This window comes from Amblyomma mixtum, chromosome 8 (genome assembly GCF_055824585.1).
Source record: "Amblyomma mixtum isolate Tamu chromosome 8, ASM5582458v1, whole genome shotgun sequence".
Lineage (NCBI taxonomy): Eukaryota > Metazoa > Arthropoda > Arachnida > Ixodida > Ixodidae > Amblyomma > Amblyomma mixtum.
The window spans coordinates 141,903,796-141,920,777 of NC_143019.1; the positions used below are offsets into that span (position 1 = coordinate 141,903,796).

At 48.8% G+C, this 16,982-nt stretch overlaps 1 pseudogene; it reads left to right on the top strand.

Moving 5' to 3' along the window:
- Positions 1-16,236: 16,236 nt before the first annotated feature.
- LOC149334667 (uncharacterized) overlaps positions 16,237-16,982 on the top strand; it is a 67,007-nt pseudogene continuing 66,261 nt past the window's right edge.

Below are 16,982 nucleotides of genomic sequence, written 5' to 3' on the forward strand. Positions count from 1 at the left end.
TAAACGTTCTACCTATCTCGGCCCTTTATTTTTACAACATTGGTATCCTATTCTTTAAGATTCTTCATCATAATCTCCCGCTAAGCATATTTTCTCCCGGCACGATCATGAGCAACATCGGCACACGTTTTGCGCTGCGTAATAACTTTTTACTACCTAAGGTCAGAACTAACTACGGGAAACAAGGCCTTCATTTTTCATCCGTATCATTTTGCAAATCTTTGAACATAGACATCAAACAAACTAATAGGCTTTTTTTATTCAAGGTCAAACTAAAGCTTTTCCTTCTTAATTTGTGATTTTTTTTGTTTTTGATCCTATGTGTCGCGGCATCAGTGAGTGTTTTATTGTACATTATCCTGCATTACATTGTTTGTATTTAAATATTTCAGTAACTAATATTACACTATGTACCTATATTTATTCTGTGCGTCGCTAATTATTGTGCTGTGTACTTTATAATATGTTGCATATTGAAATTCATTTTCATGGGAGGTCCCGCCCGCGGTCTTGTACCATGGGATCTCTCGCTGTATACAATTGCAAATTTGATTGTATTCCTCAATAAACTTTCAACTTTCAACTTATAGTAATAGTAATTGTAAGGTTATTGCATGCATTCTCTGTGCAGACCGCTTCTGTGTATTGTTATATTTTAGTCCTTATGCTTTTGTTGGTGCGCGTACATCGTTTAATATTGTACTTACTCAGTGCAACACAACCTTTTTGCTTTTGTTTACTTTTGTGCTTTCTGTTTTTTCTCCCCATCTGTGCAGTGTTACTTTTAACCATTGCGCCGTTGTTTGAGTCATGTGTGCAATAAAGGTTCCGAGGCCCCGTCAGACGTTTGGATAGCCTTTTTCCTCGGCTACCCAGACAGGAAAATTAAATAAGTATAAGCATTTACACTGTACCGGTTTCTGTCAAAAATAAATCCATTAAAAAAAATACACTCCAAATTATCAGTAACGTCTCAATTTTTTCGTATTTCCATTTGTATTTAGCTGTAATATGGTAAATTTTGGCTCTTTTTTAATGGATGCATAACTGAGTCATACATTCCGTATAGCAATCAAAAGATACATGTCTTACAGATGGAGTGGGCGCGGCGGAAGCACTGCGAGCAAGGTGCTCAAAATGCCCCGTCTTTTCCTGGTACAGGCTAGTTATGTTTGCACCATACGATCTGACGATCGGTTTCTTGTTCTCTTGCCGTGCCCACGCACATGTCTAAACTGTGCCTATAGCTGCTATGGCTCATGTATGCTGCTTATTTGTGAAGATATAGAGATGAATCCAGGCCCAACAGTTGATGAAATGTTTCAGACACTTATTGAGCGGCAAAAAGACATTAGGCTTCGTTTAGAGGCTACAGAAAGGGCACTGGGCAACTTTGGTGATCGCTTAAATGACAAAGAGGCAAACATAAAAGAGCTGCGGATGAAAACAGATGAAATTGAAAACATAAGCACAACTTTGAATGGTGTGCAGGATGCACTTGCACGGCATCATGCCAGGCTTGAAGATTTAGAAAATAGAAGTCGGAGGTCAAATTTAATTTTTTTTGCGTACAGAAAGATCCTATTGAATCAGAATCAGATTTGCGCAGGAAAGTTATCGATTATATTTTTTCAGCTAAATTGGGAGTACATTGTTCATCTGTAGCTCGAATTCATAGAATGGGGAACAGTTCTTCTAATCGCCCTGTCATAATGTGCTTTCAGGACTATAGGGAAAAGGAGGCAGTCTGGAGCAATGTGTCTAAACTAAAAGGAGAAAACATTAGAATCGATAATGACTACTGCGCGGAAACGTTGTGCAAACGAAAGCATCTTTGGCTAAGTGCAAAACTTGAAAAAAAAAAGGCTGGAAGTAAGGTTTCCTTGATTTATGACAAGCTTAAGGTCGATGGGCGGCACTATGAATGGGATGCTGTTCTATACTCCAGGAGACTGACAGAACGCAACATCAGATCTTTATCTGAAAGTTAATATCCAGATACGTCCGATGTGCCGTTAGTTTATCTCAATGCCAGAGGCATTGTGAACAAAACAGAAAAACTGGAAGAATGTTTGCTCATTTTGGATCCGCACGTGTGTGTCATAACTGAAACCTGGCTACACGAGCAAATCAGCGACGATGACATCGTCCCACCAGGTTATCAGTTATATCGGCGGGACCGAGGATTTAGAGGGGGTGGTGTTCCTGTTGTTGTTAAATCCTGTGTCGATGTTGACGTCGAAAGCCAGATTGCTGAGCATGAAAGCCTTTTTTTGAAAATCAAAGTGAAGGAAATAGCGTTCCATTTGTGTGCAGTTTATCGTGCTCCAGATGCTGGTGAAAGCTTCTTGAGTAAATTGTATGATTGATTGCTGTTTTTACGAAACAAGAATGGGATTGTAACGGGTGACTTTAATTTGCCTTTATTAAATTGGGACAATCTGTATCGCATACGAGCGATATGATCCTTGATGTTATGCTTGCTGTTGGTCTTTATCAAATAGTTACTGAATGTACTCCCGAAACATCAATTCTTGACCTGCTGTTCATTAGCGAAAGATTTAAGAAGGAACGGTTACAATGGAACCCGGTATATCTGACCATTAGTTAGTTCCTTTTTTCTGGAAGGTTGAAAAATTAAAAACACACGCGCTTGATGTCGCTACAGTTAAGGAATTTAGTCGAGCTGACGATGTGGCGATTATTGACTATATTGAAGAAAATCTTGTGATTACATGTGATGATGTGGAAAGCTCTTAGCAACGGTTCGCTAATGTGCTCAGGCATTGCATTAATGATTATGCTCCAGACAGAAAAACATTTAAAGGGCGGAAACATCCATGGATTACTCGTGAAATTATACACATTAAGCGTAGACTTAAGACATATCGTAAAAAGCATAGGACGTCAATGCCGCTGTTTAAAGACATCAAACATGACCCGTCATCAAAAGTGAGCAGCGCCAGGACTAAATATCTTTCGCACACTTTAGCAGAGTTTCTAAAGTCTGATCCGCAGAAATTTTGGCGGCACTTGAGTAAACCTAAAGATGCACTTACCAAAATAAAAGTTGGCAACTCGATTTTCACGGACGCTGCCGAAATAGCTGAGAATTTTAATCAGTATTTTTACGAGGTGTTTTCAGAATTAGATTAATATGAAATAAAAGCAGCGGCTGCACCAGAGGAGTGCATTGAAGTGACTCGTGAGGGTGTCCTGGCGATGCTCTTGAAACTGGAACTAAAAAATCCGCTGGACCCGATGGTCTTCCAAATGTACTTTTGAGGCGATACGCAGAACAAATATCATGTTGCCTCACAGACATCTTTAAACTATCATTAGCATGTGGAAACATTCCTTCAGGTTGGAAAATAACACGTGTGGTTCCTGTATATAAAAAAGGTGACTGATTGTCAGTTTCAAATTATCCGCCTGTTTCCATAACATGCAGTTGCTGTAAGATGTTGGAGCATATTGTAGCCGGCTACCTGCGAAATTTCATGAGTGATCATAATCTTTTGTCTTATAATCAGCACGAGTTTAGGCAGGGGTTATCCCCAGTTACTCAGACAGTTTTCGCTGTGCACGAATTTGCGCGGGTGCTTGATATGTCCGGGCAAACGGACGTGGTTTTGTTTGATTTCAGCAAGGTGCCACTGGTGCCACTGGCAAACTTCTCTATAAGATGGAATGTATGGGTGTGCCTTTTTTATCATTCAGTGGATTCAAGCCTACCTTACAGACAGACGGCAATATGTGGAAACTAATAAGACCGCTTCTAGTGTTGTTAGTGTTCACTCCGGAGTTCCTCAGGGAAGTGTGCTTGGGCCATTGTTGTTTTAATATATGTCAATGATTTAGTTACGGTTGTTCCTGAAGATGTTTCTGTTAAGTTATTCGCAGACGACTGTGTTCTGTTTAAACAAATTTCATCCGAACATGACCACAGCTCTGCACAAAAAGCAGTTTTTGCCATTGAAGAATGGTGTCTGAAATGGGCTATGGGACTTAATAGTAAAAAAACTGTTCTCTTACGTATAACTAGACAAAACTCTCAGTTTGCTGCCTTACTTTCTTCGCGGTAATATGATTTTGGAACTTGAGAAATATAAATATTGTCACGACCAGAGGGGCCGTGAAGATAGGCGTCGGGAAGAACCCAAGACTGGGAGCCTTCTTTTAATTACAGCGCCAGGTTCCAGGACACCGAACAGAACAAGCGCGCCTCGAGATCCCACCGCCGCTTCGTCGTCGTCTTCGACTCAGCGCGGAGGCCGCGCGGCGCGTTAGGCGCGTGGCATTATTCCCCCCCCCCCCTTCGCCCCCGCGAAAGCAAACATCGTCTCGATGTGGAATGGGATATGTACAGTGGGAGGAGGAGGAACAGAAAAAAAAGAATAGGAGTGAGGTGAACTATACAGTGCGCGCTAGATGACATGCGGGGAGAGTCAAGTTCACACGTGGGGTAAGGAGAAAAAGGTACGAAACGAAGCGTGAACACAGCGCTCAGTCACGAGCAAAGTACGGCTTTAAGCGCACTACATGCACGATTTCCGGCCGTTGACGCTGAGGGCCGGCGATCACAGTTCCATGGGGGACAACTTCATAGTTGACGCTATTCAGGTGGCGCAGGACTCTGTACGGGCCAAAACCCCTATTTATAAGCTTCTCGCACAATCCCTTGCTGCGCACGGGTGTCCACACCCACACGTGGTCGCCCGGCTCGTAGTGCACGTCCCTGTGCCGAAGGTTATAGTGTCGGGCATCGGCGGATTGCTGGTCCTTGATGTGCAAGCGGGCCAGCTGACGGGCCTACTCTGCTTGCTCCACGAAGTGGCCAGCTTCAGGGGGAAGCTCTGCGTCGCCGTACGGCAGCATGGCGTCTAGCATCATGCGGACCTCTCTGCCATACACCAGACGGAACGGGGTGAACTGGGTGGTTTCCTGCGTCGCGGTATTATATGCGAAGGTGACGTACGGCAAGACCTCATCCCAGGTTTTGTGTTAAACGTCGACGTACATCGAGATCATGTCCGCCAATGTTTTGTTGAGCCGTTCCGTTAGACCATTGGTTTGGGTATGATACGCTGTTGTTGGTCGATGAGCAGTATGGCTAAGCGCTAAGATGTCACGTAGGAGTCGGGCTGTAAACGCCTTGCCTAGGTCAGTAATGATGGCCGATGGGGCGCCGTGTCTAAGCACGATGTCGTGCATATAGAAGTGGGCAACCTCGGCGGCAGTACCTCGCGCAAGGGCCTTCGTTTCAGCGTAGCGGGTCAAGTAGTCGGTGGCGACTTCGATCCGCTTGTGGGCGGTCGACGAAAGAGGAAATGGGCCCAGAAGGTCCATGCCGACTTTGTCGAATGGTACTTGTGGCGGCTCGATGCACCGAAGCAGTCCAGGAGGCTTGAGCGCGGGTTTTTTTTCCGCCGCTGGCATTGCCGGCATGTCTGGACATAATGATTCACACTTGAAGTAAGGTTGGGCCAGTAATAGTTCTGCCGGATTCGGAACAAGGTGCATGTAACTCCAAGGTGGCCGAAAGTCGGTTCATCATGGCAGGCAAGGAGGACTTCATCCCGTAGATCATACGGTATGACGAGCAGGTAAGTTGTCGGACTTGAAGTAGAGTTCTTTTTATAAAGCACTCCTCTCCGCAAGCAGAACGACGACAGTCCACGAGCGAGGTATCGTGGTATTTCAGGGCACCGACCTTCGAGATGATCGATGAGCAGACGCAGCTCGGCGTCGGAACGCTGTCTGGAAACGAGCTCAGACGTGCTGACCGCTCCAAGGAAGCTATCATCGTCGGTGGCGTCTTGTGGAGGAGGTTCGACGGGAGCGCGGGACAAGCTGTCAGCGTCGGTGTGTTTCCGGCCTGACTTGTAGGTGACGGTGAAATCGAATTCCTGCAGGCGTAATGCCCAACGAGCTAGGCGGCCGCAAGGGTCCTTCAAATTTTTCAGCCAGCACAGCGAGTGGTGGTCGGTGACGATACAAAACGGTCTGCCATACAGGTATGGGCGGAACTTAGCGGCAGCCCAGACTACCGCTAAACATTCTTTTTCCGTGGTAGAGTAGTTCAACTCAGCGCGCGACAGTGCGCGGCTGGCGTAGGCAATTACTTTGTCGACACCGCTTTGCCGCTAACTAGAACGGCGCCAAGGCCGACGTTGCTCGCATCCGTGTGAATCTCTGTGTCGGCATCTTCGTCGAAATGTGCCAAGATGGGCGGCGATTGGAGTCGGCGTCGTAATTCGTCGAAGGCAGCCTGCTGTTCGTTGCCCCAGGAAAATGACGTGTCATCACGGGTTAGGAGCGTCAGAGGGCTGGCGAGCTGGGCGAAGTTTCTAATGAAGCGGCGATAATAGGAGCACAGGCCCAGAAAGCGTCGGACTGCTTTTTTGTGGACGGGGACCGGAAAGGCAGCAACGGCAGCAAGCTTCTCTGGGTCAGCTCGGATTCCGTCAGCATTAATGACGCGCCCGAGGAACTTCAATTCGGTGAACCCAAAGTGGCATTTTTCTGGTTTGAGGGAGAGGTTGGCGGATCGAACGGCTTCGAGGACAGTCCTGAGAAGGTGCAGATGTTCCGTGAACGTTGCGGAAAAAATGATGACATCATCAAGATAAACAAGGCAGGTCTGCCACTTCAAACCTGTTAGAACGGTGTCCATCATTCTTTGGAACGTGGCAGGAGCACAGCAGAGCCCGAATGGGAGGACGCGAAATTCATACAGCCCGTCCGGTGTGATGGAGGCGGTTTTCTCACGGACCCTCTCATCAACTTCTATCTGCCAATAACCACTCCTGAGGTCGACCGAAGAGAAGTACTTGGCTTGACGAAGTCTGTCGAGGGAGCCGTCGATACGCGGGAGCGGATACACGTCTTTCTTGGTCACACTGTTCAGCTCCCGTCAGTGTCCCGTCTTTCTTTTTCACGAGCGCGACAGGAGACGACCGCGGACTGCTTGACCGTTGGATGACGCCGTCTGCGAGCATCTCTTCGACCTGTGTTTGGATAGCATCTCGCTCACGAGGGGACACACGATAGGGCTGCTGATGGATGGGTCGTGCTCCTTCATGCGTGATAATGCGGTGTTTAACTATCGATGTTTGTCGCACTTTAGGCGACGACGTGAAACATGCACCAAACTCCCGCACGAGGTCCTGGAGTTGCCTCTTTTCAGCTGGTGGAAGGCCTGGATTGGTGTCTACGTTGGTGACCGCTTCGGTGTCAGCTCCAGATGTGCCCTCCTCGCAAGCAAAGCATTCGGTCACTTCCTGAACATAGTCGACGTAAGCGATGGCTGTGCCACGAAACAGATGTCGATGCTCATTGCAGAAGTTGGTGACAAGGACCTCTGTACAACCGTCATGAAGGGATCCAGGGCCCCGTGCCACCGCAACTCCCTTAGTGAGTACGAGGGAGACATTAGGCTCGACAACCCGCAGTCCCCTACGTGGCTCGTCACAGGTAACTCTTGCTAGAATGCTGGCACGTGGTGGCACCGTAACGGTATCGTCGGCAACTCGCAGGGCGGACCGAGAACCCTGGTGCGCAGGTTCTCCTGAGGCCATTGCGGTAGAAAATGTCACCAAGCGATTCGGGAGGTCTATGATAGCACCGTCCTCGCGAAGAAAGTCGATGCCAAGGATGACATCGCGGGAACATTCGCGCAGAACGAGAAAAGTGGCAACGAATGTGCAGCCTCGGACCGTAACCCGGGCCGCACACATACCGAGTGGTGCGACAAGATGTCCGCCGGCCGTACGTATGTCGGGGCCGTCCCAGGGTGTCGGCACTTTTTTCAGGGCCGTCGCAAGCCGTCCGCTAAGGATAGAGTAATCTGCGCCCGTATCGACCAACGCGCTGACCTCCTTTGTGTCGACGAGAACAGGAACAAAGAGACCCTTCCTTCAGCGCGGCCCGTCGATGGCTGTTGTGGATGACTCAGTCGGTGCGGCGGCGGAAACTTGTCGGCGTCTGGGGTTGCGTCGTCGGGGCGATTCAAGCGGCGCGTTGGGGAAACTCTTCGGCGATGCGGCGTTCGGCGTCGGGGCGATTGGGTCGGTGCGGCGGCGGAAGCGGGTCGGCGATTGGGGTTACGGCATCGCGGCGAGTCGAAAGGCGCGTCGGGAAAAACCGTACAGCGACGCGGCATGCGACGTCGGGGCTATTCGGTTGCTGCGGCGGTGGAAGCTTTGCGGCGGATCGGCGTTCGGCGGCCTCGCCTCCAAAGGCCGCCGGAGCTAGTTTTCCCGACGAGGGCTCGAGGAACCGCGTTGTCTTGAGGAGAAACAGGGCCCAGAGGGGGAAGAGCGGCGTGGAGAAGGCGATCGCGACTCGCGGCGCGGAGGAGACGGTGAACTACGCTGGCTGGTGACATACTCGGCGATGTCCAGGCCGTGGACGGGGGCTGTCGATAGAAAATCCGCGTAGTCCCATCCGCGATAGGGGCACCGCCGGTAGAGATGGCCGGCCTCACCACAGTGGTAGCAGAGCGGTCGTTGATCCGGGGTGCGCCAGAGGTCAGTCTTCCGCGGTGCCTGGCGCCGATCCGCCCAGTAAGGAGTCGGCTGAGCAGAGTGCACCGCGACCAATGGTGCGGTGTAAGGCGAAGGCCCAGGAGGTGGGGCCGCGCGGCGCAAGACGTCCGCGTACGTGACTGGCTGGACCGGAGTCGGATACGGCGCGGGATCGTATGGAGTCGGTTGCGGCGCCGGCACAACTGCAGCCTCTTGTGCTCTGAGGGCCTGCCGGACTTCCTCGCGGATGACGCTGGAGACGGAATCGACGCGATGGGCAAAGGTTCCTTGAAGGTGCTGCAGCTCCTCGCAGACCACTGAACGGATGAGTTCTCGAAGGGTGTCCGGATTCGTCCTGGGATCATGGTCGAACCGGTCCAACGTTGACAGTGTCGGCGACGGACGCAGTTGCCGGGCGTACTGTTGGGATCTCAGCTGCAGCAATTTCTCCATGTGCACGGCCTCAGCCAGAAACTCTGCGACGGTGTTGGGCGGGTTCCGCACGAGGCCGGAAAAGAGCTGGTCTTTTACGCCGCGCATGAGGTGCCGCAGCTTTTTTTCTTCAGGCATTGCCGCATCGGCGCGATGACAAAGACGCGTCACATCCTCGACGTACATGGCAACACCCCCATTGGGGAGCTGAATTCTAGAGGACAGGGTACGCTCCGCGCTCTCCCGGCGGTCGCTGTTGGCGTACGTACTCAGGAGCTGACGTCGAAAGTCCGGCCGCGTCGAGAAAGTAGCCTCACGGTTTTCGAACCACGTGCGTGCAGAGTCCTCAAGGCTAAAGTACACGTTACGCAGCTTTGTAGCGGCGTCCCAGCAGTTGAAGGTCGCAACCCGTTCGTAGTGCGCCAACCAGTCTTCGGCATCTTCAAACAGGTCACCGTGAAAGGGCTTAGGCGTTCGTGGGGTTTGAAGAGTGAGATAGGTGGGGCTGGCTGCAGGGAAAGTCGGAGGCAGGGCGGGTATTGGCGTCGCCATGAGTGTAGGGGTAGTCGAGGGCGCACCGACAAAAGGGAGGGCCTCGGGGGACAGGCCTCGGATCCTCCGGCTGGCACGATGGACAGGGGTGGTCACAAGAGGCGGGCGCGTCGAGTCGTCCTCAGCAGTAGGGAGCATCGGCCGCACCTCCACCAGTGTCACGACCAGAGGAGCCGTGAAGGTAGGCGTCGGGAAGAACCCAAGACTGGGAGCCTTCTTTTGGTTGGTTTTGGTTTTGTGGGGTTTAACGTCCCAAAGCGACTAAGGCTATGTCTCTCATAGCCCGTAGTGGAGGGCTCCGGAAATTTCGACCACCTGGGGTTCCTTAACGTGCACTGACATCGCACAGCACACAGGCCTCTAGAATTTCTCCTCCAAAGAAATTCTAGCCGCCGCGGCCGGGATCGAACCCGCGTCTTTTGGGCCAGCAGCCGAGCACCATAGCCACTGAGCCACCGCGGCGGGCTGGGAGCCTTCTTTTAATTACAGCGCCAGGTTCCAGGACACCGAACAGAACAAGCGCGCCTCGAGAGCCCACCGCCGCTTCGTCGTCGTCTTCGACTCAGCGCGGAGGCCGCGCGGCGCGTTAGGCGCGTGGAAATATTTAGGTGTTACACTCGACAGTAAGTTAAAATGGTCGTCACAGATGTCAGTGAACGTTAAAGAACCCCAGGTGGTCGAAATTTCCGGAGCCCTTCACCAGGGCGTCCTTCATAGCCTGAGTCGCTTTGGGACGTTAAACCCCATAAACCAAACCAAACCATTACTATCGTTTTAACAGCTGCATTGCAAAAGCTATGGGTTTTACGACGAAAGCTAAAAACTGCCCCAGCCCACATGAAAAAAATTGGCTTACGAAACTTGTCTGCGGTCTTTAATTGAATATGCTTCAGTCGTGTGGGACCCGTATACGAAAAAGGACATAATGGTCCTTGAAAAAGTCAATAAGAAAGCGGTTATGATTATATGCAGAAAATACAAAAGGGAAGACTCTCCCTCCCAGTTAATGATATTAAATAACATTCCTACACTAGGAATCCGCAGAAAGATTAACAGATTGGTATTCTTGTTTATATGATTAAGAGGAAAAAAACTGAAGCTTCCGGAGTGCATTAAGGTCCTCTAGTGAGAAGGGCTCGGAGCGTTCATGACCATTCACTTACTCCCCTTTTCGCCAAAACTAATAGTGTTAAATACAGTTTTTTCCCTAGAACAGTGCAAGATTGGAATTCGTTACCGACATCTGTTTTTTTAATAGTTTTAAATACATTTTTTCCCTAGAACAGTGCAAGACTGGAATTCGTTACCGACATCTGTTTTTTCCTCGCAAAATTTTTCTGATGCGTCAAATCGTCTACTTACCTTCTAATATCCTTTATATGTATGTTTTATATCCATGTGCTGCTAATATTATATAATTTTATTCTTTTGGTTATGTAACAATGTAAATTCACTCCTGCTTGGGCCAAGCAGTGGCTTGCAGTATTCTGAAATAAATAAATAAATTTCATTTATTTGTCCCTTAAAGGCCCGGAGGCATTACAATAGGGGGGGGGGGGCGTACATATAGGTTGGAGGGTAGTGGCAGAGAACAAAAATAAAGAAGAGAGGGGGAAAATGCACGGAGTACAAAAACAGTACAATAATATACAAACTAAAAGCAATAAATAAAAAACAAAAAGAAAACAGGGAACAGTTGGCACTTCAGTGTCGCAGTATGAATGATGTTTAAGAGTAGTGATTAGCTTGTTTCTCATTGAAAAGGTAGCGATCGGAGCATGTTATTATGTTGTCGGGAAGGCCATTCCAGAGCACTATGACGTCAGGAAAAAACGAACTGCTCATTGCGGAGGTGCGGATTTTAATGCGTGCGATTGGGCTACTGTGGTTTAGGCGGGATGACGTACGTGGGGGTGGCTGCAGCAACAAATGACTTGGTGAGCAATAAAAGGAAGAGTGAAAGAGGCATAGACGGGAAATTACGCGGCGAGTTGCTAGCGTTTGAAGGCCGAGGGATTGTTTTAGTAATGTTACGCTGGTATTTCTTGAGTACTGCGATGTAATGAAACGGGCGGCGCGATTTTGAATGGCTTCAAGGTCTGAGATGAGATACGATTGTGATGGATGCCAGACAGATGACGCGTACTCCAATTTAGGACCTACGAATGTTATGTATGCCAAGTTTTTTTACTTCAGGTGATGCAGATTTTAGATTGCGCCGCAGAAAACCAAGTGTGCGCGATGCTTTGGAACAGATGGTCTGAATGTGTGTTGTCCATGACAGAGATGATGTGATGTGTACTCCTAGATATTTATAAGATGATGTCCTGGTAACGCTGACCGATTTTATGTTATAAGTGCTATCAATAACGGTGTTTTTGCGGGAGAATGATACGGATTGGCATTTATTTAGATTAAGAGGCATGTGCCATTTGTCACACCACGTTGAGATAGGGATTACATCCTGTTGAAGAGCGGCAATGGCGCTAGCGCCGAGGATGGGGCTGTAAATAACGAGGATGGGGCTGTAAATAAATAGATACAGCCGTATGACTGCGCTCAGGTGGATGCCAATGAGTAATTATTCTCTTATTACAATTACACTCCACCTTGGGGGATTCCCCTAAAATTTGTTTTATGCAATAACTGCAAATTGGGGAGAGAACGAGGTCTCTTTACGCTACAGCGTCTACTGTGCATGGATACTGAAAAGGCAGGAAAATAAAGGCACTTAATTGCGTCTAAAAAGACAGCAGTGTGGTAGTTGGAATAACTGAAGATCTATCATCTGCCTGATGTTAACTATATCAGAAATAAATTCGAAATTGCCGATTGAAATAGCTAGCCATTGCTACAGATGTATACTGCTAACCTGCCTTGTTCTATTCCGTGACATTGGCCAGGAGAACTCGTAATACGAATATCGTCATCATTCTGAAGTTGTCGCACGTTTTAGGATAGCCCAATTTTCAGCGGGGGCACCATTCGCATATGAGGAGCAAAATTCATAGACCATTTGGAGAACGGTCATACATGGGCAGTTCCTTGCTGAGGCTAGCGATCGAAGAGAAGTTGTACGCGATCGCGATGTGGCGCCTTTTTTCACTTTCTCAAATATAAACAGCGCGAATGTTTAGCGTTTCCCACAGCGCTGTTTCAGGTGTTAAAGCTGGCCTGCGATGCGGCGAAGTTGTGTATTCGTTCCCAGATGGCAGAGTGGCGGCGACGAGATCAATGGCTATCATAGCCGACCGCGATTTTACCATCGGCGAACAATTTCTCAGCTATACATATCTCGATATATCGAGTGAGCCGTAATTAATGTTAGCACTTTTTCCGCAAGATATCTGCGCGTTCTGCTGGGACACATGCCTGTGCCTCGGCACTATATTGAACGGTGATGAGTGCTCGGCGCGTCAGACAGACAGCTGGATTCGCACGGTTCGGCCGTAAGTAGCAATGTGAGTGCACAACACGTCTTCCCCTCAGGATCTGCACGCGCACGAGTGTAGATGGGCAGGATGCATCGGCTTGAACCTCAAAAAAACGATCGTCCCGTTGCCTTAACGCTATCAGGCTAATCTGCACTGATTTCCTATCAAAGCAGCAACTTTCGTTCAGCGACATTGCGGAAGGCAAGTCGTCACGGTGTCTGTCTGGTTCAGCTCGGCTGCGGGAGTGAACGTTAGGCATTGAGTGCACGCCACAAATCTTCCTCTCCGCTCCTCTCTCCCCTCGAGTTCAATGTAAAGCGCACTGTTGTGCGAAAAAGCTACCTTTCTGTTATTTGCAATCGGCGTTCGGCAGCTGGAGCGGCCTCCATTTGTCGCTGTAAAGGCATGGTAGTTTTATACAATAATTTTCATTTTCAACTACACCTGCAGCTTTTCTTAGGGCAGATACTAGCACTGAAATTTGGCTGAATTCTTTTTCAGGGGTGTTTCGTTTATCAGCAATGAACAAGTGTGCCACTGGGCATGATGCTGTGGCAACAACATCGTTACTCTGGCTGACGCTCAATGTCGCAACCGAACTCATGTCTGCTTTCGGTGTTTCGGCCAGTCGTTTATTACCGAATATGCCCGTTGCGAAAGGCAACGTTAGGATGCGGCCTGCGTCGACTAATCGACGGTGGCGACGTCGAGCTGAGGCGAGCGCCTCAGATTCTTGCGTAGCACGTGCTGGTGCCACCTACTCTTCTTCGGCGACGAGCAATGCTCACGCGGTGGTGAAAAACAAAAAAGCAACGAAGACAGCAGAGTTCAATATCACCCAGCCGCCTTGCGTGGTACCCTGGTGCTTCTGTTGAATGCCGTACTTTTAGGGGGAGAATTCTGGGATGTTAAGCCGTAATCAAGTCGGATAGGCCCGCTCGCATATAATGCTGCTTGCCAGTCCTAGCTCTGTCCAATTTTTTCCCCCGAAGGGCGCAATGAAATGTTTGTTCTGCACAGCAAGCTTACTTATATTCTCAATTGAATGCCTAACAAACAGTCAGCGATGGGTACGAGCGTCTGTTATGGCAACAGCTTGTGCCATCATTGCCCCTTGCATTGCCGCGGCCACCCTATGGCAGTTGTTGTTCTCGTAACTAACTTCTACAGCGGCTCCTTGGCAACCAAAAATTTGCAAGGACTTCGGCTCAACGTACGCAGATGCAGCGATAACTGCAGTCACAGAGGCGCCATGGTGCTTTCGTAAAGTCAAGATTATTTGTTACAATGCGACATCTATAGTTAGACTGAAGAGCTGCTTAATCGTCAAAAGAAATACAAGAAAGGACAAATTTATTCCCTACTAATTTTTTTTATTGTCGAGGTAAGGCGGAGCGAAATCTCTGTACACCGTGTATAACCAGTGGACATACAGAAAAACGCAACCGCAGCGGTGGCCTTGTGTTTTAAGCACACGCGTCGCATGCGAGAGGTGTGCATGCGGTTGTACCCACCGGCCAAACAATGGCCGGTGGGTACGCTTCAAGCTTCCCTCTGGCATGGTGGTCGGCTTATTTGGGACGAAACGCTTGGGAAATGTGCCTTTAGTCTTTCCCCTTTCCCTCCACTGTGTATTGAGGGTTATCTTGTGCTACGGCGCTCTCTGACCAAAGCTGCCCTTGCGCCATCAAAATTCATCACCATCAAAAATGCAGTAACAACGGCGGATTACCAGCCATGCGAGGGGTCTCTAATAGAGCGCATTGCAACGTAGGCACAGCCCTCCCTTCGTGACGCAGTTTCTCATCTTCGCTGCATAGTTGGTCATCGCTTTTGATAGAAAGCCGCCAGTGTTGTGCTTACGCTCATTGTGTGCTTGGGTTTTCGTGGAAAGCGTTTTGTTCTTACTTCCACTCGCCACTTGCGGCGATTTGCAGCGATGGTCAGCTCTCCGCCAGAAGGCGAGAAGCAGACGACGATACTCGCACGAAATAGTTCAGAACCGTGCGCTCTCCTCATTAAATGAGATGCGTCCCCCTGCCATAGTGGTGCACGTTAGAGTTGAGATGGAGTATGTTTGCAGTATCGCATGTCGTGTTATCAGCCAGGTCTCCAATGTGAATTACGTTATTGAATCACTTGCGCCGTCCCAGGATATGCGCCATCGCAACTGCAAAAATACACGCACATCACTTCAAGCCGTAGTATGATTCGCCTGTCGTACCTATAACAAAAGTTGACGGGATGCCTCAGTTCCCGCTCGGGGATAATTGCTGTGCAGCAGATGCGCTGGTTCAGTGTTGTGAAAAAAGATATCCACGAAGCGCGAGGCTCGCTGGCACGCGGAACGCTGGGCGTGGACTGTTTGGACGTCATATATTTCCACATACAACTCAGCAAAAACTTCCTCCTACAAGTCTTTTTCTTCAACCTAAACCAAGGAAGCATATTTATTTGAATTTTCCTGCAGCGCCGTGACAGCATAATTGCAGGGGTAGATACATACTACATACATGTCAAACAAACAACATGGCCTGCCCAGTCAGTGATACATGGCAATGAAGAATAAAACAGAAATAAAGTAGTGGCATCAACGTTGAGTACACATCTGTCAGGTCAAGAAATCTATTTCGTGGTCAAACCAGTATGAGATGTCGGTCGTTGGGGTTAGCTTGCGTTGAACTCTCAGTGTTTATCCGCCGAACAATTATAGCGTAAGAAGCCGCCAACGTGTCTACATTTGATCCAGCACGAATTCCTATCCGACAGCTCTCTTGCTCCCCGTATTTCTATTTTTACAATCATTTTGATGATTTTAGCTTTCTAGTACATCGAAGGCCAATATCCTTGCAGCGAACAACAGACAATAGACATTTTTAACTTTTTATTATAAGCGGCGGAGGACCCTAGTATATTACAATGCTGCGAAAGCACAGGTGCTGGCCAGACAGAAGTTGTTTATTTATAACTTTCTGTCTCGAGGTGCACTGTCGTTTCATCTCCGAGCTCGATGCTATTAGCAGCAACGCAGTAAATGACACGAACTATCAGTTCAAGCAGCTGTGACACGGAAATGTCAGGAAGCAGTCACAAGAAGACAGGCGAACGGTGAGGCGGAGGGCCCTAGTATATTACAATGCTGCGAAAGCACAGGTGATGGCCAGACAGAAGTTGTTTATTTATAACTTTATGTCTCGAGGTGCACTGTCGTTCCATCTCCGAGCTCGATGCTATTAGCAACAACGCAGTAAATGACACGAACTATCAGTTCAAGCAGCTGTGACACGGAAATGTCAGGAAGCAGTCACAAGAAGACAGGCGAACGGTGAGGCCTCCCGCTTCCAGCAGACATAAAAGGATTGCTTGGTCTCATCCAGTTATTGCAGGAGTAGTGTGCCGTGCTACACAACACCAGTCGGAGTTGTCTACTCTTTCGTGCGAGATGACCGCCATGATATCTAAGGTTTTTCTAGTGGTTTTAGTCCTACTAGCCGTTAGGTACGAAGGCAAGCACATTCATGACCCTACCGACAGCTTCAAGGTGAGTTTATATAAAGATTTTGTGATAAAGCAAAGCCGATTTTGCAAAATTTACTTTTTTTTTTATTTCGCAATTGTGCCCTTCGGCACAAGACAGTCATTTGTATATATGCAGGCCTGTGTATACTATTAATGGCAGAAATCCTGGTTGGGTCCATATGCCCAGATTTTTCTTCCTTGTGGTCGGCTGGGGTGGAAACCGTGGCGCCGAGCTGTAGCTTGCGTGCCGGCCGAAGTCCGGGGCGGGTTAGGAAGAAGTGAGTTAACGTCGTCTCTGTAATGGTGCGGTGCCGAAAGAGCAAGTCATTAGGGAAATATAGCATGTCCAGGAGGCCCCAACCGCAGGCTTCAGCGTAGCACCCACCCGTATTCTCCGCAAAGCCACCTGCTCAAGGCGAGTTAAAATCGGGAAGATTGGATTCATGTAGTGTTTGAACAAAGGTCAAGCAAAGACCGGTGCGAACTCGCATGACTCCTCTGTTGACTGTTTCCAAGC